The 26825-nt window shown below is 43.4% G+C and overlaps 1 long non-coding RNA gene and 8 other non-coding genes across 9 annotated transcripts; 8 read left to right on the top strand and 1 right to left on the bottom strand.

The window, feature by feature from the left end:
- The first annotated feature begins 2348 nt into the window (after positions 1-2348).
- trnav-cac lies at positions 2349-2421 on the top strand. Its single transcript has one exon. It is a non-coding gene; the product is annotated as a tRNA-Val (tRNA).
- A 240-nt stretch (positions 2422-2661) lies between these two features.
- trnav-aac lies at positions 2662-2734 on the top strand. Its single transcript has one exon. It is a non-coding gene; the product is annotated as a tRNA-Val (tRNA).
- Positions 2735-9178: 6444 nt separating this feature from the next.
- trnav-cac lies at positions 9179-9251 on the top strand. Its single transcript has one exon. It is a non-coding gene; the product is annotated as a tRNA-Val (tRNA).
- A 1040-nt stretch (positions 9252-10291) lies between these two features.
- trnav-cac lies at positions 10292-10364 on the top strand. The gene has a single exon. It is a non-coding gene; the product is annotated as a tRNA-Val (tRNA).
- A 546-nt stretch (positions 10365-10910) lies between these two features.
- On the top strand, positions 10911-10983 carry trnav-aac. The gene has a single exon. It is a non-coding gene; the product is annotated as a tRNA-Val (tRNA).
- A 4326-nt stretch (positions 10984-15309) lies between these two features.
- On the top strand, positions 15310-15382 carry trnav-cac. Its single transcript has one exon. It is a non-coding gene; the product is annotated as a tRNA-Val (tRNA).
- A 1682-nt stretch (positions 15383-17064) lies between these two features.
- trnav-aac lies at positions 17065-17137 on the top strand. The gene has a single exon. It is a non-coding gene; the product is annotated as a tRNA-Val (tRNA).
- A 3028-nt stretch (positions 17138-20165) lies between these two features.
- On the bottom strand, positions 20166-21597 carry LOC120543629. The gene is made up of 3 exons (XR_005636377.1): positions 20854-21597; positions 20560-20675; positions 20166-20193 (listed from the first exon to the last, which is right to left on the bottom strand). It is a non-coding gene; the product is annotated as an uncharacterized LOC120543629 (long non-coding RNA).
- Positions 21598-25987: 4390 nt separating this feature from the next.
- trnaa-agc lies at positions 25988-26060 on the top strand. The gene has a single exon. It is a non-coding gene; the product is annotated as a tRNA-Ala (tRNA).
- Positions 26061-26825: the final 765 nt, after the last annotated feature.

The raw sequence follows: 26825 nt of genomic DNA, 5'->3' as shown, positions 1-26825 counted from the left end.
AAACGTCCAAATAGTGGTTCAGCTGAATATGGGGAACCTAGTTGACACTACTCTTGGCAGCAGGTAACGTTAGCCTACCGTTAGCTAGTTAACACTACTCTTGGCAGCAGGTAACGTTAGCCTACAGTTAGCTAGTTAACACTACTCTTGGCAGCAGGTAACGTTAGCCTAGTTTTAGCTAGTTGACACTACTCTTGGCAGCAGGTAATGTTAGCCTAGTTTTAGCTAGTTAACACTACTCTTGGCAGCAGGTAACGTTAGCCTACAGTTTAGCTAGTTAACACTACTCTTGGCAGCAGGTAACGTTAGCCTACCGTTAGCTAGTAAACATTACTCTTGGCAGCAGGTAACGTTAGCCTACAGTTAGCTAGTAAACACTACTCTTGGCTAGGGCTGGGCGATATATCGATATAAACAAATATATCGATATATTTTTAAATGAGATATGGAATTAGACCATATCGCATATATCAATATAGTTCAAATGTGATCCTTGCTCCCATAGATATGTCGCCGTGAGGTTCTAAACATACGTCAAAAACCCGCCGTATCTTGGAACAGGGGTCCGAAGCATTCAGATCAACGCTAAAGATGCCGGACTTTTGTACCGCTTAATTATGTTCGATAGAGGAAAATGAAAAGAACAAACAGCATGGATAACATTTAACAGGTGACAATGTGTTTTATGATTATATATGCCGCCGTCGACCAGCAATCTGAGCTCGGGCGGAGCGGGAGGCGGAGAGCCCCGTGGCGGCCGCAGCGTCTCTTCCCCGGCAAAAACACAGCTTCGCGGTGCGCGCCGGTCCCCGCTTGATCCAGATCGGACCAGCCAAAGACAGAGTTGTGACCGTAGGATCTTACACGTAACCAGGACGAACTGTATGTCGATATCGGCGAAAAGTTCCACTAAGTTTGCGGCGGCAGGCGGACGGAGAGAGGCTACAGCGGGGCAGCGACCGTCTGCGGCTGCAGGATCTGGAGCTCAGTGCCCGTTAAAATTACATGTAACGCTTTAAATACATCCAGAAATAAATAGTGGAGGAATGAACCTGGACATTTCAGTCTGTTTAAACTTCACCTTGAAGCAGAAACTCTTAGTTCAGAAGGGTGAAGTTTCCGATTGGACTCAGATCTGTGAACCGATCATAATAAATTTCTTTGTTTTGTAGTCGATAGTTCATCTTAAGTTTACTTAAGTGGAAGCAGTATCAAGTGAAAGAATGGGACTATAACCTAGGCTTACAGGCATGAGGCATTACATTTTGAACAAAGTAGATTATATTAATATCTAAAGCTTAATTGACCTTTGGAAACAAAACACACAAGCCTATGGAGCTTTGATTTCAAAAAGGTACTCCTGTTATACAGTATTTAGGTTTACATTTTATTGTTATTTGAACAGCTGAGCATTTAATCATGAACCAGGTGAAGAAACCGGTTTATTATTTATTTGATTTTGCAACTGTTTCTATGAAACTACTTGTGACATGTCATATTTGATTTGGGCTTTGACTGAACATTTGCTCTCACTTCGCGGAAAAAAATATCGGGATATATATCGTATATCGATATTCAGCCAAAATATATCGGGATATGACTTTTGGTCCATATCGCCCAGCCCTACTCTTGGCAGCAGGTAACGTTAGCCTAGTGTTAGCTAGTTGACACTACTCTTGGCAGCAGGTAACGTTAGCCTACCGTTAGCTAGTAAACATTACTCTTGGCAGCAGGTAACGTTAGCCTACAGTTAGCTAATTCACCCATTTACACTGGTGGAAATATGCTGGCCATATACACGCTAAAAGTCCTGATTATTTACATGGAGTCTGGTGGAGATATGCTGGCTCTATACACGCTAAAAGTCCTGATTATTTACATGGAGTCTGGTGGAGATATGCTGGCTCTATACACGCTAAAAGTCCTGATTATTTACATGGAGTCTGGTGGAGATATGCTGGCTCTATACACACTAAAAGTCCTGATTATTTACATAGAGTCTGGTGGAGATATTCTGGCTCTATACACGCTAAAAGTCCTGATTATTTACATGGAGTCTGGTGGAGATATGCTGGCTCTATACACGCTAAAAGTCCTGATTATTTACATGGAGTCTGGTGGAGATATGCTGGCTCTATACACGCTAAAAGGTCTGGTGGATTTGGCGATGTATGTGTCAGACACACATTATCTGCAGTTTAGCAGTTAGTAGATTATGTGTATGTAAATTCCTGGCCACTGAAATTGTTTGGCCCTACTAAACTAAAACAAAGTGAACTTTATGACTTTGGGGCATGTGAGGCTAGTTTCCTATATGTTCCTGAATGCATCTCAGCATTCTCCACAGGGTTTCCGTAGTGTAGTGGTTATCACGTTCGCCTCACACGCGAAAGGTCCCCGGTTCGAAACCGGGCGGAAACATGGTTTTTTCATTTCAGGACAATGTCCAAGCTAATATTTACATACAGAATAGGCTATATATCATGGTTTATTGGGGGGAAACCAACAAATATATGTAAAATCAGACATGCCGCGCACCAATGTATGTAACAAATATCACCCAATCATGCTGCGCTACTGAAAATGTTTGGACCCACCAAATTGAGAAGTGGAGTAAAGTGAAGCTAGTTCTTCCTGAACACATCGTACTTTTCTCACAGGGTTTCCGTAGTGTAGTGGTTATCACGTTCGCCTAACACGCGAAAGGTCCCCGGTTCGAGACCGGGCGGAAACATTATTTGTTTTGCCTACGATAGGAAGCTCTGGTGTTTGGTTGGTATTTACCCAAATCTATCCTCTGTGTGCTAAAAACGCGGTTAGCATCAACAGGTCAACTTGTTCTCTGTTAGCTTACTACAGGTAAGCAAATATATCCAAAATAATAATTTGTTTACTAGTCACAGTCGTGTGAAATGTTGGCGAAATGCGTCGTGAAACTTGTATGTGAGAAAAGTGTCCATAAGGGACTGTTCGGTATTAATGGAATGGACCACCGGAGGAAAATAGAGGAGGTCATGTCTTTGTTGAGGGGAGGGTCACCCAAAGTTTTTTAGTATAGGAGGGGGTCACCCAACTTTTGTATTCATGAAAACAGTAGCGTAAATTTCCTCAGACGAGACTAAATATGTTCGTCAACGATCTTTTTTTCCATGACTAAGACGAGAAGATGACGAGACTGCGCCAATGCCCAAAAACGCTGACTAAGAGTAAATTAACTAATTAACACTACACCTGACAGCAGGTAACGTTAGCCTACCGTTAGCTAGTAAACACTACTCTTGGCAGCAAGGAACGTTAGCCTACCGTTAGCTAGTAAACACTACTCTTGGCAGCAGGTAACGTTAGCCTACCGTTAGCTAGTAAACACTACTCTTGGCAGAAGGTAACGTTAGCCTACCGTTACCTAGTAAACACTACTCTTGGCAGCAGGTAACGTTAGCCTAAAGTTAGCTAATAAACACTACTCTTGGCAGCAGGTAACGTTAGTCTACAGTTAGCTAGTAAACACTACTCATGGCAGCAGGTAACGTTATCTACAGTTAGCTAGTAAACACTATTCTTGGCAGCAGGGAACGTTAGCCTACCGTTAGCTAGTAAACACTACTCTTGGCAGCAGGGAACGTTAGCCTACCGTTAGCTAGTTAACACTACTCTTGGCAGCAGGTAACGTTAGCCTACCGTTAGCTAGTAAACACTACTCTTGGCAGCAGGTAATGTTAGCCTACCGTTAGCTAGTAAACACTACTCTTGGCAGAAGGTAACGTTAGCCTACCGTTAGCTAGTAAACACTACTCTTGGCAGCAGGTAACGTTAGCCTAAAGTTAGCTAATAAACACTACTCTTGGCAGCAGGTAACGTTAGCCTACCGTTAGCTAGTTAACACTACTCTTGGCAGCAGGTAACGTTAGCCTACCGTTAGCTAGTAAACACTACTCTTGGCAGCAGGTAACGTTAGCCTACCGTTAGCTAGTAAACACTATTCTTGGCAGCAGGTAACGTTAGCCTACCGTTAGCTAGTAAACACTACTCTTGGCAGCAGGTAACGTTAGCCTACCGTTAGCTAGTAAACACTACTCTTGGCAGCAGGTAACGTTAGCCTAAAGTTAGCTAATAAACACTACTCTTGGCAGCAGGTAACGTTAGCCTACCGTTAGCTAGTTAACACTACTCTTGGCAGCACGTAACGTTAGCCTACAGTTAGCTAGTAAACATTACTCTTGGCAGCAGGTAACGTTAGCCTACCGTTAGCTAGTAAACACTACTCTTGGCAGCAGGTAACGTTAGCCTACCGTTAACTACTAGCTGGAGTAAACATCTAAAACAAAACAACCTGTTTGAGAAATTTCAATCTGGTTTCCGCCCTGGCCACAGCACAGAAACACCCCTGGTCAGGGTCACAAATGACCTGCGGATGACTGCAGACGCTGGCTCTCCATCTCTTCTTATCCTCCTGGACTTGACTGCAGCTAAACAGCTCCAAGACTGAAGCCATTCTAGTCGGCCCCCCACACCAGGTTCAATCATCTGACATTACCAGCATCAACTTCTCCGGCCAAACTATTCCACTTTCAACATCAGCCACTAACCTGGGTGTTAAAATGGACTCTCATCTGACCTTTGAGATTCACATCAAACATCTCTGCAAGACCTCCTTTTTCCACCTCAGGAACATCCACAAACTCCGTCCCACGCTCACTCCTGCAGACGCGGAAAAGCTTGTCCACGCTTTTGTCTCCTCCAGGCTGGACTACTGCAATGCACTCCTCACCGGGATCCCTGACAAAAGCCTTCAGAAGTTGCAGTATATTCAAAACAGTGCTGCTAGGATCCTGTTTAGGGTGCGCAAATATGACCACATCACCCCCATCCTTAAATCACTCCATTGGCTTCCTGTCTCACTCAGGGTTGAGTACAAGGTCTCCCTCCTTACCCACCAGTGCATTCATGGTGAAGCCCCCCTCTACCTCAAGGAACTCCTCACCCCACAGACCTCAACACGTACCCTCCGATCTGCCTCAGCATATTTTTTGAAACCTCCCAGGACAAAGCTTCGTACAATGGGAGATGGGGCTTTCTGCTCAGCTGCTGGAAGGCTCTCCCTGACCACCTGAGGACACCACAGACTGTGGATGCTTTTAAACGTGGCCTTAAAACCCACCTTTTTAGGAGAGCTTTTGAGTGAACTTGTGTCCTTTTGCCTTTTATTTACTTCCTTTTCTTTTCATGCTCTCCATGTGTTTTTATAATTTTTAGCACTATCATGTAGCACTTTGAGATTTGCTTAAATATAAAGTGCATTACAAATTAAATGTATTATTATTATTATTATTAAACACGGTTAAAATGCTGACAGCTGAACGGTGTAAAGTGGGTCTGTATTTCACTGTGTAGGATTCCAACCGGGGTACGTACGACAGTCTGTAGCTGCCGTTGTCTGAAAAACAACACGAATGTTGCGTTCACTTCAAACTCGCCTCGCCAGCCTCGTGCTGCGTTCAATGTTATTGTAAAATACCCTTTTCCCATTCAGTGGTTGTTTTTGTCGTTTAACAGGAATTTACTGGTGAAATAAGGAAGAGGCTTGATATTTATACAACTTCATATAATTTATTTTGATAGAACTATTTGACTGAAACGGTTATCAGAAACAATCTCAGAAATAAATTGTTACGCTAAGTTTCCACACAGCGAAATTTCGCTTCGCTCTCATTGAGGTTGAACGGAGACGATAATTCGCCCTGATTGAGCGAGATGAGAGCGAATCGCCGAGGGGAGCGAAATAAAGTTGACGAAAGTTTAACTATATTCAAATGAGGACCACTCGAGAACCAATCAGGTCCGTGTGTTTTTTTTTGGAGGCGGGAGTTACAAAAAAAGTCTGACCAAGATGGCGGAGTTTATCAGCGCCGTATGAACATTTTGATGTGATTAAAATGTTTCTACACGAACATCGGTACTTCTATCAACACGAATTGTGTTTATATGACACACAAACTTAGTCAGGGCACATACACCGCTAAATAGACCACTGTATATGTTAGTTTAAACACTCAAACTTTTCAGCTAGCCGACAGGCTAATCGCTAGCATGTTCGGACATTGGATTTCATTGTAGCCTAGCCAGGCAGCTAGCTAGCTAGGCTACTTGTGCATTTGTTTGATTACATGTTTTGTTGGCGAACATTGACGCTTGTAGCAACACGGATTGTTGTTTATATGTCACACGAACTTAAACAGGGCGAACACACACCACCAAATAGACCACTGGAGATAGTTTAAACACTCAAAATGATTCAGCTAGCCGACAGGTCAACCGCTAGCATGTTCGGACATTGCATTTCATTGTAAGCGTAGCGAGGCAGCTATGCTACATAGCCAGGTTACCAGAGCATTTATGAGCTAACATTTTACCAATGGTTTGCTGCTGTGCATTTTTACCGCCCTGTCTTCTGACAGCCCGGGACATTTAAAAACATGTTGCGGTGTTGCGTGTTGTTTTCGCGACCACGCCCCCCGAGGCAAACTTTCGCTGGCCCGAAATTCGTGTGGTGTTTCGCTGTGTGGAACCCTACCGTTATTTAAAAAAAAAAAATGTTTTGACTAAAACTAGACTAAAATGACGAGACGTTTAGTCGACTGAAACTTGACTAACAAAAAAACATATGAATGAATAAATATGACTAAAACTAACAAGGACATTTGGCACAAGACTAAGACTAAATTAAAATTAGGTGACAAAATTAACACTAGAAAACAGCAACATTTCAAAGTGGCTTGTGTGGTGCATATTTTTGGTGCATATTTTTCCATGTAGCTCTCAGTCTCGGCCCCCCCATCGCTAGCAGATGGGTCTGACCCAACACAAATCGCAGAAGTTAGTGGAGGGGAAAAACACATTTGTAAGAGACAGTACTCTCTGTGGCTCTTTGTCCACACCTCTCCCTCTCTTTCATTCATATGCAATGACTTCTACAGCGAGAGAAGACAGACTCGCTAGAAATGCGACAGTGTCCCTGTTGCTTCAGCTCTGCAGACTGCTGCACGGAGAAAACAGCCTTCAAAAACTCATACAAGCATTCATAGGTCGCCTCCTCGCCATCGCCATCGCCATCGCTATCGCCTACGGGCTTGTGGCATTCACCGCCGACACAAAAATAAATAATTTTCGTTTTTGGTTATGTACCCATTCCTAAAAAAACAGCTGTCCAACATGGCATCATGACTTTGCGAAAAACATACCATCCACTATTCTGCTCATTTTCAGGTTTTCATTATCAAAAAACTCCATATTTTAGTTGTACTGCACATTGCTGCAGCTCCTCTTTTCACCCTGTGTTCAGGTCTCTGTTCTAGCTACAGAGTGAGACCTCTTTTCTTCTTCTTCTTCTGTACTATCTTTGATTGCACTCGCACATGCTCAGTAGCTCAGGTCGTAGATCATGTCAGCTAGCTCCATAGACAGTAAAAGAAAGGCTGTTTCTCCAACTTCAGTCAGTTCCAAGGCAGGATCAGCTGGGAGACTTCTTCTAAACCAGGGAGCACATGGAAGTAGTTCTTCTGGTAGATTATGGTGAACTAGTGTGTGTTGTAGCGGTGCTTTGCTATTGAGAACGAGGTAGCATGCTAACGTTAGCATGCTACCTCACTAACGGCAACGCTTGCATGCTAAGGGTTGCGGTTAGCCGGCTCGTTCCGGCTAGTGCCGTAGAAAGCTGTGCAGATGTTGACCAGCTTACCAGGAGACTGAAGGTAGGACACATTCAGACACCAGATCTCACTCAGAACACCATGGATGGATTTATTCAAAGTGTGTGTGTGTGTAGAAGCACCAGAGACACAAAATAACTCCCCAAATCACCAGAATCACCTTTTTTCGGAATCGCTCTTGCAGGTAGGCGGTTGTCAGTGCGGTTGCCGCGCGGCGGTATCAAAATCTCTTAAGGGGCCGTTGGGTATTTATGGAATGGACCAGTGTGATGTGTAAGATGAGAAAGCAGAGGTTAAGTCATGTATGTCATGATTGTAAAAAAAATAAACAGTGGCTATCTGTACTAGAGCTGTCAATCTTCCTCTATAATACCATTCAAATTCCATTTGATATTTTTGTAATATTCAAATATAATATATTATATTTATTATATTATTATATTATATTATATATATAATATTCAAATATGTAATGCTCAATTGCAGACTGTAATATAATATGTACTACACTACTCAGGCTTATGTATTATGCATTGTCAATGCCACTACAAGCATGTGGTTGTTGTTACACGTTCTGTCCACTAGAGGGGCTTCCAACATCTTATTATATATGTATATATATATATAGCGTGTATAGAGCCAGCATATTTCCACCAGACTCCATGTAAATAATCAGGACTTTTAGCGTGTATAGAGCCAGCATATCTCCACCAGACTCCATGTAAATAATCAGGACTTTTAGCGTGTATGGAGCCAGCATATCTCCACCAGACTCCATGTAAATAATCAGGACTTTTAGCGTGTATAGAGTCAGCATATCTCCACCAGACTCCATGTAAATAATCAGGACTTTTAGCGTGTATAGAGCCAGCATATCTCCACCAGACTCCATGTAAATAATCAGGACTTTTAGCGTGTATGGAGCCAGCATATCTCCACCAGACTCCATGTAAATAATCAGGACTTTTAGTGTGTATAGAGCCAGCATATCTCCACCAGACTCCATGTAAATAATCAGGACTTTTAGTGTGTACAGAGCCAGCATATCTCCACCAGACTCCATGTAAATAATCAGGACTTTTAGTGTGTATAGAGCCAGCATATCTCCACATGTAAATGGGTGAATTAAGGGTTTATTTCAACCAAACCAGAGTGGTGATTGTTGGAACAGTGGAAAGATGAACCAAGACGGCTTTTGGTAGTTTTATTTAGTTTCTGTCCTCTTTGAATGAAGTGTGTTTTACGATGATAAAAGTCCTGATTATTTACATGGAGTCTGGTGGATTTGGCGATGTATGTGTCAGACACACATTATCTGCAGTTTAGCAGTTAGTAGATTATGTGTATGTAAATTCCTGGCCACTGAAAATGTTTGGCCCTACTAAACTAAAACAAAGTGAACTTTATGACTTTGGGGCATGTGAGGCTAGTTTCCTATATGTTCCTGAATGCATCTCAGCATTCTCCACAGGGTTTCCGTAGTGTAGTGGTTATCACGTTCGCCTCACACGCGAAAGGTCCCCGGTTCGAAACCGGGCGGAAACATGGTTTTTCATTTCAGGACAATGTCCAAGCTAATATTTACACACAGAATAGGCTATATATCATGGTTTATTGGGGGGAAACCAACAAATATATGTAAAATCAGACATGCCGCGCACCAATGTATGTAACAAATATCACCCAATCATGCTGCGCTACTGAACTGAGCAACTACTGAACAAGAAGCGACTGTTCAGTCTAAACCAGTGTTTCTCAAATGGGGGTACGTGTACCCCTGGGGGTACTTTGGAGTACTGCAGGGGGTACGTGAACTTTTTGCAAAATGCTCATTAAAAATATGTCATGCATAAGTCCTAAATATAATTATAATAATAAAGACATTTAGTTTTATCTGAATTAGAAAGTATTCCTTCATTGAAAGAAGAGCAATAAACGGCACTGGAGGCTTTTCTCGGAGGAAAAGATGTTTCTGCTCTTCTCCCGACTGGTTTCGGCAAGAGTTTGATCTGATTGGTTGATTTGGCCCGTCCATCACCAACTATAGGTGGTGATAGACAGATGGTTTGTCCAATCAGATAACCAGGATTTTCGCCCCTTCCCAAAAGTTCTCCAACGGAAAGTTGCCAGATGGATATGCCTGAGTTTCGGGGAAACTAGCAAATATATGTAAATATATGTAAATATATGTAAATATATGTACAATCATTCATTCATTCACCCATATAACCACTAATACCACCCAGTCATGCTGGGCTGCTTTACTATTGCTTGACTACAAAGAGTGTTTGCTTTGCTGGCCACTGAAAAGCTCCGATGCGTGTGTAACGTCATGGGCTTTTCTTTTACTGAAAAAAAAAATTAACTTTACAAAATATATATATATACATATTTTAGGGAATTTTTTTTCAAAAAAGTGTAAATTTTGTTTTTTAAATGTCAAAGATTAACAAAGAGTTTTATATTTAAATGTTTTGCTTTGCTGGCCACTGAATGGCTAGCTCCACTAAATAAAAAATGAAGTGATGAGAGGGTGAGGCTAGTTTCCTATATGTTCCTGAACGCATCACGGTATTCTCCACAGGGTTTCCGTAGTGTAGTGGTTATCACGTTCGCCTCACACGCGAAAGGTCCCCGGTTCGAGACCGGGCGGAAACAAGGTTTTCCATTTCAGGATCATGTTTATATTCTTGTACAGATCACATCCCGGCTGATATTTACACAAAAATAGGCTATATATGATGGTTTATTAGGATTAAACGAGCTATTTGGCAGAAAAGGCAGTGTGTCTGATCAGTTTCCCCGAGTTGGTCCAAAAAGTTCATCAGAAGACACCAAAGACACGAGACGTAATACGTCTCCATAACAGCAGGCACTAATCCGAAAACATTTGAAAAAGGCGACAAAAAAGTCCCAAAAAATGTCCGAAAAATTTAAAACTTGGAAAAAGTCTATAAAAAGAAGGAAGTAAGGCAAGAATAGGCGGAAAATATTATTAAAACTTAGAAAACAGCGACAAAAACTTCATAAAAAGCGACAGACGGGGAAAAAATACCAGTAGAAAGAAGGAACGTCTACAAAGACTTGTTTCTTCTTTTTTTTCATTTGCTTTGCTGGCCACTTAAAATGTTTGGACTAAATTGAGGAGTAAAGTGAGGCCAGTTTCCTATGTGTTCCTGAACGCATCTAGCTGTTTCTTACAGGGTTTCCGTAGTGTAGTGGTTATCACGTTCGCCTAACACGCGAAAGGTCCCCGGTTCGAGACCGGGCGGAAACATTCTTTGCTTTTCCGTACGGTAGGAACCTCTGGTGTTTGGTTGGTAAGTGCTCAAACGTGTGTTCTGTGTGCAAAAAATGGACTAGGTGGAGGGAGGTCCAGCTGGGAGGAGGCCTCGGAGAGGACCCAGGACTAGGTGGAGGGAGGTCCAGCTGGGAGGAGGCCTCGGGGAAGACCCAGGACTAGGTGGAGGCTAACAGCGCCACTGTCCCATAGACACCTATGTAATGGTTAAAAGGGGTACTGCACCAAAACATTTCCAGCTGTCCTCGTTAGTATAGGTCAGTACCTGTTTGAGCTGATGCTCATCTGCCAGCAGCTGATAACTCAAACAAGCTGTTGCTAGTGCTGTAGATGACATCTGAACAGCTAAGGCAGCGTGGGGGATTAGCTCAAATGGTAGCTCGCTTAGCATGCGAGAGGTAGCGGGATCGATGCCCGCATCCTCCAAAATATTTCTTCTCCAATAGAGAGCTGAAGTCCCGCCCCTTCTACTTCCGGCCAATGGAACTTATCTTTCGAAAATGTATGAACTAGAGTCAATGGAGAGATAATAATTATTTTTTGATCCCGTTTGAATCGAGCCATGGATTACACATATGATGTTCGTCAATTCAAAACATTATTTTTCAACTGAAGAAAGTCTCAGTTTATTGTTAAACTGTTGAACTATAAGACTGTGAAGATACGTAATTAGAAAGACTACAAACTTCATGGATGACGTCTCGCTGAAGCTACGATGTCTGTGTGTATCGTACCAGGATGTAACGTTACTCTAATGAGCAGAGGATCTCGCTTGTTCTTTTGCTTATCTGCTGAAAACACTTCACTGGATAAAACACAGCAGTTACAATAACGTTACATGTGTTGTTTAACAGAGCTAAGCTAGCTAGCTAGCTAGCAAGCCGATCATCAAGCTAGGTGAGGTAGCTAGTGTGAGATGGGAGATGTAGTTCACTGAACGGTTTCACACAAAACTATGACAAACCTACGGCTAACTGAGACTTTCCTAATCTTTCGGTTTTGTTTCATACCAAATTATTGTAACAGCGGCCATGTTGTGTGTAGTTTTTCAAACCTGTTGTGTCTTCACAGAGAAGTGATGCGGTGACAGCAGATGATGTCTACAGCTGCTCTGAAAGACAAAAGAAGAGTCAGGTTTTTCTTCTCGGATGCAGTCCGTGAGATATGCTCCTGTGGAAGTGTGTGAGCGACAGCATGGACAGCATTGATGAGGTATTAGTAAAGTGTCTTCCTTTTTCCAGTCACTTCAGGTTAGTTTGTAGGGAGACTCCGAGAAAACGGCTGACAGCCTGGGAGAGGCACTGTCTGGTTAATTCAATTCAATTCAATTCAATTTTATTTATATTATCAAATCATAACAGAGTTATCTCGAGACACTTTACAGATAGAGTAGGTCTAGACCACACACTATAATTTACAAAGCCCCAACAATTACAGTAATTCCCCCCAAGAGCAAGCATTAGCAGTGGCTATCGCGACAGTGTCAAGGAAAAACTCCCTTTTAGGAAGAAACCTCGGCAGACCCAGACTCTTGGTAGGAGGTGTCTGACGGGGCCGGTTGGGGGTGTGATGAACAGTGGCGTAATAGTCACAATAAAGATAATGGATCAGTGACTACAATGGTAGTAGTTCATGTCATAGCCGGGCACAGCAGGGAGTTACGGGGTGTAGCGTGGCACAGCAGAGCGTGGGTGGAAGCGGCAGGACGTAGCAGGACATTGCAGGGAATCGCAGAGCGTAGCAGGGTGTAGCCGGTCCACAGCGACAGCTGCACCCAGGACCCAGGTCTTGGTGCCACCCTAATCCGAGGCGATGTTCTGGGCGAAGAAGAAACATAAGGACTCCGGGGAGTGAACTCCCCAGAGCTAAGTTAGTAACAAGCATTTCTGGGACAAGGATGCACATAGTTTTTAGCAGTGACTGTCCTTCCTTTGCCGTACCTGAAGTTGCTGCATTTTGGCTGCTGTCTGTAGATTCCTTCATGCACAACTCTGTCTAGAGCATCGTGGGGGATTAGCTCAAACGGTAGAGCGCTCGCTTTGCATGTGAGAAGTAGCGGGATCGACGCCCGTATCCTCTGAAATATTTCTTCTTCAATTGAAGATGGATCTAGTGCAGCCTGAAGCCTACTATTCAGCTAGCTAGCTGTTAACCTGTGTGTTTAGCTAGCTAGCTGTTAACCTGTGTGTTCAGCTAGCTAGCTGTTAACCTGTGTATTTAGCTAGCTACCTGTTAACTTGTGTATTTAGTTTTGTGTATTTATTTATTGTGTGTAATATGTGCTCTTAAAGAGCACATATTATGCTTTTTGGCTGTTTCCCTTTCCTTAACTGAGCTGTATATGTTTTTTGGGCATGTAATAGGTTTAAAAAGTGAAAAAGTCCACCCAAAGGGCATTTCCATCTCCAACAGAAAACACTGTTCACAAACTGCTCCAAACAGCTCTATTGTAGTGAAGCCTTTTCTTCTGTGACGAGCTGACGTCAGCTCATAACAGAAGTTATAAAGCTCGCCTAGTTGCAAGGCACCCCTCCCCCCCCCACCACCACCACCACCACCAAACAAGCTTGTTAGACTCATAGCGGCCGGAGAGTTGAGAGTCTATCAGTCATGTCCAGGAGACGCTGTATTCGTCAGTGCACGGGGAAAGAGATTAATTGAAGAGTCAGTGGTTAAAATTTGTTTTTGACACTATTCCCCAGGACTACAGCCCAGACCTTTCGTTGTGTTCTGTCCATTTTACGGAGGACTGCTTCCTGAACCGACAACAGTTCAATTCAGGATTTTCAATTCCAGTTTTTAGCAGTGACTGTCCTTCCTTTGCCGTACCTGCATTTTGGCTGCTGTCTGTAGATTCTCTGTCGAGAGCATCGTGGGGGATTAGCTCAAATGGTAGAGTGCTCGCTTAGCATGCGAGAAGTAGCGGGATGGATACCCGCATCCTCCAAAATATTTCTTCTTTAATTGAAGACGGATCTAGTGCAGCCTGAAGCCTTGTATTCATCTAGCTAGCTGTTAACCTGTGTGTTCAGCTAGCTAGCTGTTAACCTGTGTGTTCAGCTAGCTAGCTGTTAACTTGTGTATTCAGCTCGCTTGATGTTTCTTGTATTTAACTAGCTAGCTGTTAACTTGTGTATTTAGCTAGCGTTTAACCTGTGTATTCAGCTAGCTAGCTGTTTCTTGTATTTAGCTAGCTAGCTGTTAACCTGTGTATTCAGCTCGCTTGATGTTTCTTGTATTTAGCTAGCTAGCTGTTAACCTGTGTATTCAGCTCGCTTGATGTTTCTTGTATTTAGCTAGCTAGCTGTTAACCTGTGTATTCAGCTAGCTAGCTGTTAACCTGTGTATTCATCTAGCTAGCTGTTAACCGTGTGTTCAGCTAGCTAGCTGTTAACCTGTGTATTCAGCTAGCTAGCTGTTAACCTGTGTGTTCAGCTAGCTAGCTGTTAACTTGTGTATTCGGCCCGCTTGATGTTTCTTGTATTTAACTAGCTAACTGTTAACTTGTGTATTTAGCTAGCGTTTAACCTGTGTATTCAGCTAGCTAGCTGTTTCTTGTATTTAGCTAGCTAGCTGTTAACCTGTGTATTCAGCTCGCTTGATGTTTCTTGTATTTAGCTAGCTAGCTGTTAACCTGTGTATTCAGCTAGCTTGATGTTTCTTGTATTTAGCTAGCTAGCTGTTAACCTGTGTATTTAGCTAGCTAGCTGTTAACCTGTGTATTTAGCTAGCTAGCTGTTAACTTGTGTAGCTAGCTGTTTCTTGTATTTATTTAGCTAGCTAGCTGTTAACTTGTGTTGTTGTAACTTGAGTGTACGTTGTCGTATCTGCCCGAAAATTAAGGGTCCAGGCCTGAGGACACCTACAGGCCAAAATTGACTTTTGGTCATAGCGCCCCCCCGCTGGCAACAGGAAATGCACCTTATATGACAAACATCATCCGATTTACATGAAACTTATGTGTGGTCAACATGTGATACTGAGCCGCCCCCTATACTTTAACCACGCCCACTTACTCAGGCTTTCATAATATTTAACTTAACCGTTAAAGGTAATGTCTTGTGTGAGGTGTCATTGAACTCAGCAGTTTCTTTTTGATTGGTGATGGTTTGACCCGCCCCCTATGCTGTAGCCATGCTCCCTTTGCTGTAGCCACGCCCCACAATCCATCTGAGGTCTGAAACAACACAAACCAGGCTTAAATACTGTGTGTGTGTCCGGTCCACGTCATTTACATATCACTGTAGAGATGCTTTTCCATGATGTATTTTCCAAAATATGTCACCATTTTCATATGTGGTGGTTTCCGTAGTGTAGTGGTTATCACTTTCGCCTCACACGCGAAAGGTCCCCGGTTCGAGACCGGGCGGAAACATTATTGTCGTAGCGTCACCTAACTGTAAGGGGCGTTTTACAGTTGCCGCATCCGAGCTTAAGCGCGCCAATGTTGCGTAAGGAAATTAAAGTAAAGTGATGACAGTTGAGTCCAGTTCCCTATATGTTCCTGAATGCATCATGTTCATCCTCACAGGGTTTCCGTAGTGTAGTGGTTATCACGTTTGGCTAAAGGCACACTAAGCCGATAATCGCCCGTTGGACAGTCTGGCGAGGTCGGTGACTCAACTGTGTCCCGTGACTCAATGTTGTCCGTCTGAGGGGCTGTCGGCGTTCATTTTGGCCGACCTGACATGTTCAGTCGGCGGCAGGGCAGTCGGGACTCACCCGGAAATGGCGAGCGGGTTGAGCGTGACTAGAGTCTCTAAAAATCTGACGAAAATCTCTTTGTTGATCTGAAATGAGGACAGATTCAGCAACTGCACGGCCTATTTATCTCTTAAAGAGCACATATTATGTTTTTGGGCTTTTTCCCTTTCCTTAACTGAGCTGTATATGTTTTTTGGGCATGTAATGGGTTTAAAAAGTGAAAAAGCCCAAAGTCCACCCAAAGGGCGTTTCCATCTCCAACAGAAAACACTGTTCACAAACTGCTCCAAACAGCTCTATTTTCTTCTGTGGCGAGCTGACGTCAGCTCATAACAGAAGTTATAAAGCTCGCCTAGTTGCAAGGCACCCCTCCCCCCCCACCACTCATAGCGGCCGGAGAGTTGAGAGTCTATCAGTCATGTCCAGGAGACGCTGTATTCGTCAGTGCACGGGGAAAGAGATTAATTGAAGAGTCAGTGGTTAAAATTTGTTTTTGACACTATTCCCCAGGACTACAGCCCCGACCTTTCGTTGTGTTCTGTCCATTTTACGGAGGACTGCTTCCTGAACCGACAGCAGTTCAATTCAGGATTTTCAAACCGATTAGTTCTGAAAGACAGTGCTGTTCCGACTCTGTCTGGCCATCCTGGAGATTCAGATACAGACCTGTAAGTACGCTATATTTTATAAACCTTTACCAAGTGTTCTAGTGGGCAGTTGAATCTCAAGGTTGTAGCTAATCAGCTAAAGCTGTAGCTAATCTTATACCGAAATGGTTTGGCATATTTGTAACAGATAATTTTTTTAAATACAAGTGTGCACGTGAAGGTATGTTTAGAACGTTAATGCTACTTTACAGTTTGATTGGTAAGGGCACAAAACCACTGTATGCCCCAGCTAATTTGGTAGTGTTGGCTAACGTTGTTGTGTAAAGTGGTAAGCAACACGTGCGTTTAAGTTGCTTTGTTAAGTGGAGACTGTTGTCCATAACCAGCAGTATATTTTCTCCCTACTTAAACAACCGGGGCTTTGACTAGCAAAAGGATGTCATGTGGTGTGTTCATTTGTTTACATGTGCTGTCTCCTGATTTCACAGGGGATAAGAACGTTAGCGTTGCAGATACTGACTCTTTTCATCTGATTACTGTCTTATTACAGAGTACATCACAGCAGCACCTTTCCACTACATTCCATGACATAGGATGCCAGACGGAACCACAACTAAATAAGTTAGTATCAAGAGTTATTTTTATTTTATTTTTTTGCTTTGCTGGCCCAACGTAATTGAGAAGTGAAGTAAAGTGAAGCTAGTTTCCTTTATGTTCCTGAATGCATCAGACAGTCATCCACAGGGTTTCCGTAGTGTAGTGGTTATCACGTTCGCCTAACACGCGAAAGGTCCCCGGTTCGAGACCGGGCGGAAACATTGTTTGCTTTTCCCTACAATAGCAACCTCTGGTTTTTGGTTATTCTCACATAACCACCGGGCAGCAGAAACCGCTTTTAATAACTCTTTGTTTTTTCTGAAACACAATCCTATATCTGCTGTATGAATCTTTGACCTTATTGTCCGTGTAAATGTAAAACTTTATATTAGTGGAAGGTAGTTGCTGTCAGCAGGCCATTAGGCCTCACTGTTGCCACAGAAGTGACCCACCAGACTCCATGTAAATAATCAGGACTTTTTTAAAGAAACATTCTTTGCTTTTCCCTACGGTAGGAAGCTCCCGTGTTTGGTTGGTAAGATCTTAAATGTGTCTTCTGTGTGCAAACGAGCAAAGTGGCAGTTGGACAAGGCCACACCCCCTCCACCTCCCCCTCCCCCTCTCTCCTCCTCAATAGCTACAGACACAGAAATGGCACATCCTAAGGAAAGCTCATTGTGGGACTGGCTCTAGTGGCTGTAATTCTGCACTAAGGCTGAATTATGGGAAAGAGACTTCAGATACAGTATTAGGGGACCACTAAGGTCTATATAAAAGAGACTTCAGATACAGTATTAGGGGACCACTAAGGTCTATATAAAAGAGACTTCAGATACAGTATTAGGGGACCACTAAGGTCTATATAAAAGAGACTTCAGATACAGTATTAGGGGACCACTAAGGTCTATATAAAAGAGACTTCAGATACAGGGCCACAGTATAGGGATCTATAAAAGAAGAAAAAAGAGACTTCAGATACAGTATTAGGGGACCACTATGGCCTATAGGCGGTGGGCCGAGGAGAGATTTCGTGTTTTCAGACGATCTGTGGTGATGGATAACCCAGTTTTTTATATGTAACCGCTACGCTTTTCAACAAAGCAAATAAAAATTGTTGCCACTCACATACTTTGTCTATAACTATAATATCGGTAACTTCCTCCAGGTTATTTTCCCGGCGAATGAAGCAGGCAGCTACGTCTGTGGTCCGACATTCATGACGTACTTGTTGCCTTCATCCAATAGCGTACGTAGGAAAGTGTCGGTGTTGGTGACGCGTTTGTCAACAACTGGCTGTTACCATAGAAACGTTTAGCGTACCCGTAAAACTGTGAACGGCTAGAGTGAGCGTCTGCCATTGAAGTCTCTGATAGTTTATGTACACGATCTTGTACCTTTTCCTCTCTTTTTTTCGCCGTTTTCAAAATGTTTTTTTGCACCGAGTGAGTTATGCTCACTATTCATCTTGTAGCTGGTTGGCTCGGTTCCAGACTTACCTCTTCAAATTAAATTTGCTGCAGCTAGGGTGCGTCTAGATTTCTAGGCTAATGAAACAATTGAATGGGGAAAAATACTTCCTGAACCAGAGCCGATAAAAAGTGGGCGGTCACTGTTGAGCTCTATATACTGGAAAGAAATGGCAAAACATGAAGTGCAATGAACAATGAAGTGCTGCATGCATATATTTGAGGGAAGTGGACCCACCATTCCCTTCACAGACATAAGTTGGGAGAAATTCATTAAATCAGTGTTTCTGTGGAAAGACCTCGAGTGTAGAGAAAGTATTATAGCAGAAGAGGCAATACAGGCATACCAGTTACAAAGCCAGGAACCTACAAACCAGTTAGTCAAACCAGCTAACACTGGCTACCACAGGGAGTGCTACAGCCATTTCACAAATATCACCAAGATAAAACGAGCACAGAGGAGAAGAGAGAAGGCAGTATTAGTTGAAGAAACTGCAAAGGAAGGTTTGTATTATTATATTGTATAGACAGGTGGTGCAGTATAAACAGTTTAAGACATACAGTGCAGTGATAGTTTTTTATTGATCCCAAAAAAAAAAAAATTGTGTTGCAGCAGCAAAATATCAGACACAGCACACATACAGAATATACATTAAATAATAGGATACAATATACATGACATAATAGAATACAAGTTGGGAATACAAGTACAACTGTTTCACTAGTATTGATAAAGATGTTAATAGTATATACAGTATACGAAAGTAGTAGTATATGGTTTACAGTAATATAAATTACATATAAATGTGTGTATTAGTATATTAGCAGTAGCCTTATAAGAATAAATATGGATAAGCAATATGAACAATGTATGAACATGTACAGATATGTGCAATGTAGTAGCAGTAACATAAGAATAGTACAAATAATATAGATATATGTAGTGTATAAACAGAAATATAATAAAAACACCCTGCCAAAATGTACCCTTCCAATTATAGCAAAATGGTCTATTACCCATGTTAAGGGAACAGGTGGAACCAATATATGGAGCATGAGGTTTCCCCTGCTGAAAGTTACAAACCATTTTTCTTTAATCAGTGATGTGAGAGAAGGGTGCAGAATCTAAATCTATTGTTTTGCACTTTTTTAGTGGTAGAGGCAGAGGATGGTCAGGCAACTCCAGTGAAAACACGGGCTCTGAGGTCTTACACCAGTGACCTCTACACATCCAAGCGTGCCCCACACCTGCTTCCAGTACAATGCATTATTTGCAAACATGAGAAGTACAAGGTTCAGACACACAGCAGGAAAAGGATAAAAGAAAAACTAACAGTGTGAAACACTCCATGCCGGGAAATTGCTTCTCGCTGCTGAAGGCAGAAGGGATGAGTCTCTCCTTCTCCATATCCAAGACAGGGACTTGGTGGCTAGTGAAGCACGGTATCACTTCACCTGCTATCGAGATTATACCCGGTACCTGACCACACACAAAACTGAGAAAACAGAAACGAACATATATGAAAATGGATACAAGCACTTCTGCAAAACAGTCATTGAGGAGAGGCTGTTAAAACACCGTGAAGTGCTTCGACTGTCAAAGCTGAATTTGCTTTTCAAAAAAACTGTGGAAGAAACAGAGGGAGTGAACATTGCAGCTTATAAGGCAAACTCACTAAAAGCAAGACTTCACAAGTCTCATCCCTTCTTGAAATTCCAGAAGGCATCCACAACCTACCTTGTATATGTGGACAATCTGTCAGCTGATGAGATTGTGCATGACGTTGCTGTCTCCTCTGCTTCCTCCTCATCTGAAGAAAGTGAAGGAGAAATGACAAGTCAAGGAGATATTGAAAATGCCACCATCAACACTGATGATTCTCGGGTGTTATATCATGCAGCAATGACACTTAAAGAAATCATTCAAAACACATCAAAAAGATCACCAAAGCTTCCATGGCCTCCCACGGCAGGTGACCTAACACTGGAGAATGCCCTGAGTGTAGTGCCTCACCAACTTTTTAATTTCATTGCATGGACATCAGGAATGTCATCACAACCATCAAATGAACGTGTTGCTGTCACTTCAGAGGACAGCAGAAAGATAGTGTCCACTTGTCAGGACATTATTACCCTGGCAACCAGAGGACGGTGGCTCATGCCAAAACAGTGCTCACTTGCAATGGCAGTTCGGCATATGACTGGCTCGGCACAGCTTATAGGGTTGTTAAATGGTCTGGGTCACTGCTCATCCAATACCCAGGTCCTTGAGCATGATACTGCCCTTGCTCACCTACAAATGGAGAGAGGAGAAACATACATCCCTGAAAGAATCAGTAGTGAAGTGCCAGTGACTCTTGTCTGGGATAATAATGACTTTGGAGAGGAGACTCTTTCAGGTAAAGGGACAACACATAACACCAATGGTATAATAATTCAGAGGGCCATAAACAGTTATAGAGCATCCTTACCAGACACATTACCCAGACAGAGAACACGAGAGCGGTCTGTTCATCCTCCTCCACTGAATCTGGCAACCTACACAAGAGGAAAGCGGTCTGGTCCACAGAACTTTGCCTTGAAGATAGATCTCCAGCAGGACCAATACAGATATGCTCAAACTACCAGTAGAAGAATTGATGCTGCATTCTTTTTACTGAAAGTACCTGAGGCCCAGGGCAAAGTCCTTCCTGGATGGACAGGGTTTAATGTCATGTTGAAGGAAGAGACCGTCCTACCATCTACACACGTTGGCTACCTACCAGTGATTGACGCCAGCCCGACTGATCTCAACACTGTCCACACCATCCTGAGCCGCTCCATTGCCATTGCTGACACTTTGGAACAACGAGAAGTTGTTTTGGTTATGGATCAAGCCATATATGCCAAGGCCCAAGAGATCCGTTGGCAAACAAATTCTTACTCCGAGAGAATTGTAGTGAGGATGGGAGAGTTCCACACAGCAATGGCATATCTGTCATGCATAGGAAAGTTGTATGGTGATGCTGGCTTTCAGGACATCTTGATTGAGTCTGACCTGGTGGCCGCAGGCTCAATTGATGGAGTGATCTCCGGCCATCACTACAACAGGAGCATACGGGCTCACAAGCTCCTGATGGAAGCACTCCAGAAACTGCGCTGGTGGGCATACTTGGACACACTCACACAAGAACAAAATGCAGCTGCTTTAAAAGTGGCAACAGATCTGCAGGAGTGTTTTCCTTGTGAAGAGTTCAAGGTCATGCTAACAGACACATTTCAGCAGTGAAAGCATGCCTGGCCTCGGCAGTTTCCCTGACTGAATTTGGTGAGTGATGGTTTCAATAATTTTAATATTTTCTGGTATGAAAACTGGCTTTGGCAATATTCCATCTAGATTCTTAAGAGATGCTGCTGAGGTTATCACCCTTATGAGCTAGCTTGATGTGTCTTATATTTAGCTAGCTAGCTTCTAACTTGTGTGTGCAGCAAGCTTGATGTGTCTTGTATTTAGCTAGCTAGCTTTTAACCTGTGTGTGCAGCTAGATTGATGTTTCTTGTATTTAGCTAGCTAGCTTTTAACCTGTGTGTTCAGCTAGCTTGATGTTTCTTGTATTTAGCTAGCTAGCTTTTAACCTGTGTATTTAGCTATCTTGGCACCAAATTGTTGTTTAATTTCAGTTGTAAGTATATAACTATAATAAGATATAGTTGTTTGGGGTCCACTGAATATTGTGTTTTGTTCATAATTGCAAATGTTGACGTGGCTGGTTGTATCAGCCCAACAGCTCCGTGTGCCCGACGTCTCCTCCGTGCTGAGAACCATCTGAGGTCTGAAACAACACAAACCAGGTTTACATACTGTGTGTGTGTGTGTGTGTCCGGTCCAAGTCATTTACGTGTCACTTTAGAGGTGTTTTTCCATCATGTATTTTCCAAAATATGTCGCAATCATCATACATGGCAGTTTCCGTAGTGTAGTGGTTATCACGTTCGCCTCACACGCCTTAGGTCCCCGGTTCGAAACCGGGCGGAAACATTGTTTTCCATTTCAGGATCATGTTTATGTTCGAGATTCATTGCTGCCAAATCTGCCTACCTCTCCACCAACCCCTGCCAAAACCCCAGAACCCTCTTCTCCACAATGAACAACCTCATCAAGCCTCGGACCAACACCCTTCCTACCTCTACTCTGGATCTCTGCAACTCATTCCTCCACTTTTTCACTGACAAAATCAACATCATCTACTAATCTCTATCCCCTGTATCTGACCTCCCAGGATCTACTCCAGCACCCACCACGGCCCCTCCTCCCCCCATCTCTCCTGACCTCCTGACCCCTCTTCCTCACTGCCTCCTCTCCCAGTTTGACCCGGTCACTCCTCCTGAAATCTCCAAACTCATCAGCTCTTCCAAACCCACTACCTGCTCCCTTGACTCCCTCCCTACTCCACTTCTGAAGTCCTGCCTCCCGGTCCTATGCCGCTCCCTCACTAACCTCTTCAACTCCTCACTGTACCTTGGAACTGTCCCCTCTGCCTTCAAAACTGCCGCTGTCACCCCAATCCTTAACAAACCTGGTCTAGATCCCTCCTCCCTCAACAACTACTGCCCAATATCCAACCTCCCCTTTCTGTCTAAAACCCTGGAACGCATAGTCGCCTCACAACTACAAACCCATCTTCGCCCCCTCAACAGCACAGAAACCGCTCTCCTCAAAATCCTCAACGACCTCCTCACCTCTGCTGACAGCGGTTCGCTCACCAGACTCAAAGACCTCGGTGTCGAAGGTACTGCACTCAGCTGGCTCCACTCCTACCTATCCAACAGATCCCACTTCACCTCTCTCCACAACCACACCTCTGCCACAGCCACAGTCACTCAAGGTGTTCCCCAAGGCTCCGTACTTGGCCCCCTCCTCTTCATCATCTACATCCTCCCTCTTGGTCACATACTCCGCCACTTCAACCTGGACTTCCACTGCTATGCCGATGACACCCAGATCTACCTCAGCACCAAATCCCCGCACAATCCTCCCCTCTCCCACATCATCTCCTGTCTGTCAGCTATTAAAACCTGGATGCAACACAACTTCCTCAAACTCAACAGCGATAAAACAGAATTCCTCCTCATCGGCTCCAAATCCACACTCAGCAAAACCAATAACCCCACTCTCACCATCGACGGCACCATTGTCTCCCTATCTCCCCAGGCCCGCAACCTTGGCGTTATCTTTGATTCCACCCTCTCCCTTGAGCCCCACATCCGTCAAATCATTAAAACCTCCTTCTTTCATCTCCAAACCTCCAAAATCAGACCCTCTCTCACACCCCCCGCTGCTGAAAGACTCATTCACACCTCCATCTCCTCCCGACTGGACTACTGCAACTCACTACTCCTCGGCATCAGCTCTGGTACCACATCACTCCAGTCCTAAAACAACTCCACTGGCTTCCTATCTCCCACCGGATCACCTACAAAATTCTGGTCGTCACCTAAAAAGTCCTCCACCATCTGGCCCCCTTATACCTCACTGACCTCCTCTCCCCGTACCAACCCTCACTGTCCCTCAGATCCACCTCAGGTGGTCTCCTCTCCCCCTACCAACCCTCACGGTCCCTCAGATCCGCCTCAGCTGGTCTCCTCTCCCCCTACCAACCCTCACAGTCCCTCAGATCCACCTCAGCTGGTCTCCTCTATATCCAAAAGTCCAAACTCTGCAGTTTTGGGGACAGAGCCTTCTCCAGAGAAGCTCCCAGGCTCTGGAACTCCCTCCCCCAAGAGATCCGCACCTCTGAGTCCCTCACCATCTTCCAGTCCCTCCTCAAGACCTCTTCACCCCTGCCTTTCCCTTGCCCCACGCCCCTTCCTTTTCATCTGTGCCTGACTTTTTTTTTTTTTTTTCTGTTTTTGTAATCTACCCTACCCTGTAAAGCGACTTTGAGTCTATGAAAAGCGCTATACAAATTCAATTTAATATTATTATTATTATAATGTTGAAACAGCACCACTGTCCCATAGACACCTATGTAATGGTTAAAAGGTGTACTGCACCACAGTATTTTCAGATGTTCTCGTTAATATTTTGTCGACTATGGTTACACTGTGTTTAAGGTATGGTTACAACAACGGGACAATTTTATCCATTTTCACCATCTCATTCATCACTAAATTCACTTCTGACAACGTTTTAGGCAAGAAATTAACTTTTCAGATTTCGAATATAGGTAGTCTTGCGAAAATCATTACTGAATTGACAATTTGCCTTAAAGTTTTCAGAGTTGAGAAGCTCCATAAAGTAACGCGACAACCAGCAGCGCCTGCCCTGGCCGCTGGCTCGTCTCTCGGACAGTCTCGCTCGGACACCCCGCTGTAAACAGGTCTCTCAGACCGCTCTCGTAAATAAGAGGCTTTTTTTTCGCCATTGACGGATCATTTGTTCAAATATCACAACACATGTCCATCATAAGATTAACGGGAACCTGTGGTTAACTGTCTTTTTGGAGTTAAACTCAACAAGCACCTGACAACCTGCTGACCAGCCGTCTCTCACACACCGCCACACACACACACACACACACACACACACGGCTACACACACACACACGGCCACACACTCACACACACACACACACACAGAATACAGGTACATCTACACACACACACACACACAGGGCCACAGCGCAGCAGCAGAGGAGAGAGTGGGTCCCAGAGGCAGCAGTAAAATCAGCCCACTTTGTAGCCCTAAACCTCACCCAGGCACCAATCAGCTGTTTGTCCTGGTGGACCCTCTGCCCTGTTTCTGATGTACTCGTACATCCCGCACAAACACAATAGTTTACCATATAACTGCTAGCCTACTAGCCGTTACTAACGGTAACTCAAGTCTTGGAGTCCCTCTTATGACGTCACACCCCGCCTAGTGGAAGCGAGGGGGAGTGCTTAAAACCACTGTTAAAAAGTACCAACTTTTCATATTATATTCTGCATTTTGTTATAAAAAGCCGTACAGAACAATGGTGGGCGCCTCTAATCTTTATGTTTAATAAGCTTAACTTCATGAAAAATTTAACCTGCAATTTACATTTTAACCCTTGTTAATCGTGAGTAATTCTGGCACATTGGTCAATGTACTTTTGAGTTACAACAACTTCCTCTTTAACAGCTAAATGCTTAAAATGGCCGACACGCCCACGCCTTTCAACAAAAAAAGGAGCTTTTAATAACTTTTCATCGTTAGGGTATTGAGATGGCACAAACCAAATCTGAAGTCGATCGGATGAAATCTCAAGGAGTTTGTGAAAATGCATTACCTGTGTAATTAAGTAGCTCGGCAGCAAATTGTTGTTTTATTGCAGTTGTGAATATATAACTAAAATAGAATATAGCTGCCTATAAACATATCAACATAAAATACATATAAACATCCGCAAAATACGTTCGCTAACCCTACCAGACTCCTTGTAATTATACACAAATTTTAGCATCATAAAATAACTAGTAGTAGGTACCTGTAAGAGCCGAGACACACCAAGCCGATAATCGGCCGTTAGACAGTCGGGACTCATATGACAACACAAACTGTTGCTAGAGCTGTAGATGACGTCTGAACAGCCAAGGTGTTGTGGGGGATTAGCTCAAATGGTAGAGCGCTCGCTTAGCATGCGAGAGGTAGCGGGATCGATGCCCGCATCCTCCAAGATATTTCTTATTTAATTGAAGACAGATCTAGTGCAGCCAGAAGCCTTGTATTCATCTAGCTAGCTGTTAACCTGTGTATTCAGCTAGCTAGCTGTTATCCTGTGTGTTCAACTACCTAGCTGTTAATCTGTGTATTTAGCTAGCTAGCTGTTAACCTGTGTGTTAAACTACCTAGCTGTTGACCTGTGTATTTAGCTTGTTTAAAAAGTTATTTACATAATTTATTAACAACAAGAAAAGAAAATGTACAACAGCCCTGAAAGCTGTGAGCAGCCATGTACAGGCCCTCGCACCTCTCCGCGCTTCGGGATTACCGGTGGTTTGTGTGTTTTATATAAAGCTGAATTCCTGTTGCCAGCAGGGGATGCTAGGACTATAAGTGATATTTGCCTGTATATGTCATCAGGCCTTAAAGTGTAAAGTGCAGGTTAACCACCACAACCAATTAATATCTACATAAAGTGCTCAATATGTATATATTTAAACATTTCTGTCTTATATTTGGCTATATAAAACTGGCTTTGACAATATTCCATCTAGATTCTTAAGAGATGCTGCTGAGGTTATCACCCCATGAGTTTTATATTTTCATTTTGTGGTTTGGTGGCCAGTGAAAATGTTTGGCCAGTTTCCTATATGTTCCTGAACGCATCACGTTGGCTCTCACAGGGTTTCCGTAGTGTAGTGGTTATCACGTTCGCCTAACACGCGGAGGCCAGTCGCGTATAGGTGTAGAAGACTTTTTCGCAAAAAACGGAAAGAA

The sequence above is a fragment of the Perca fluviatilis genome, chromosome 16 (assembly GCF_010015445.1).
Source record: "Perca fluviatilis chromosome 16, GENO_Pfluv_1.0, whole genome shotgun sequence".
Classification (NCBI taxonomy): domain Eukaryota; kingdom Metazoa; phylum Chordata; class Actinopteri; order Perciformes; family Percidae; genus Perca; species Perca fluviatilis.
Note: the sequence above shows the minus strand (reverse complement) of the source record. Positions and strands in the feature narration are given on the sequence as shown.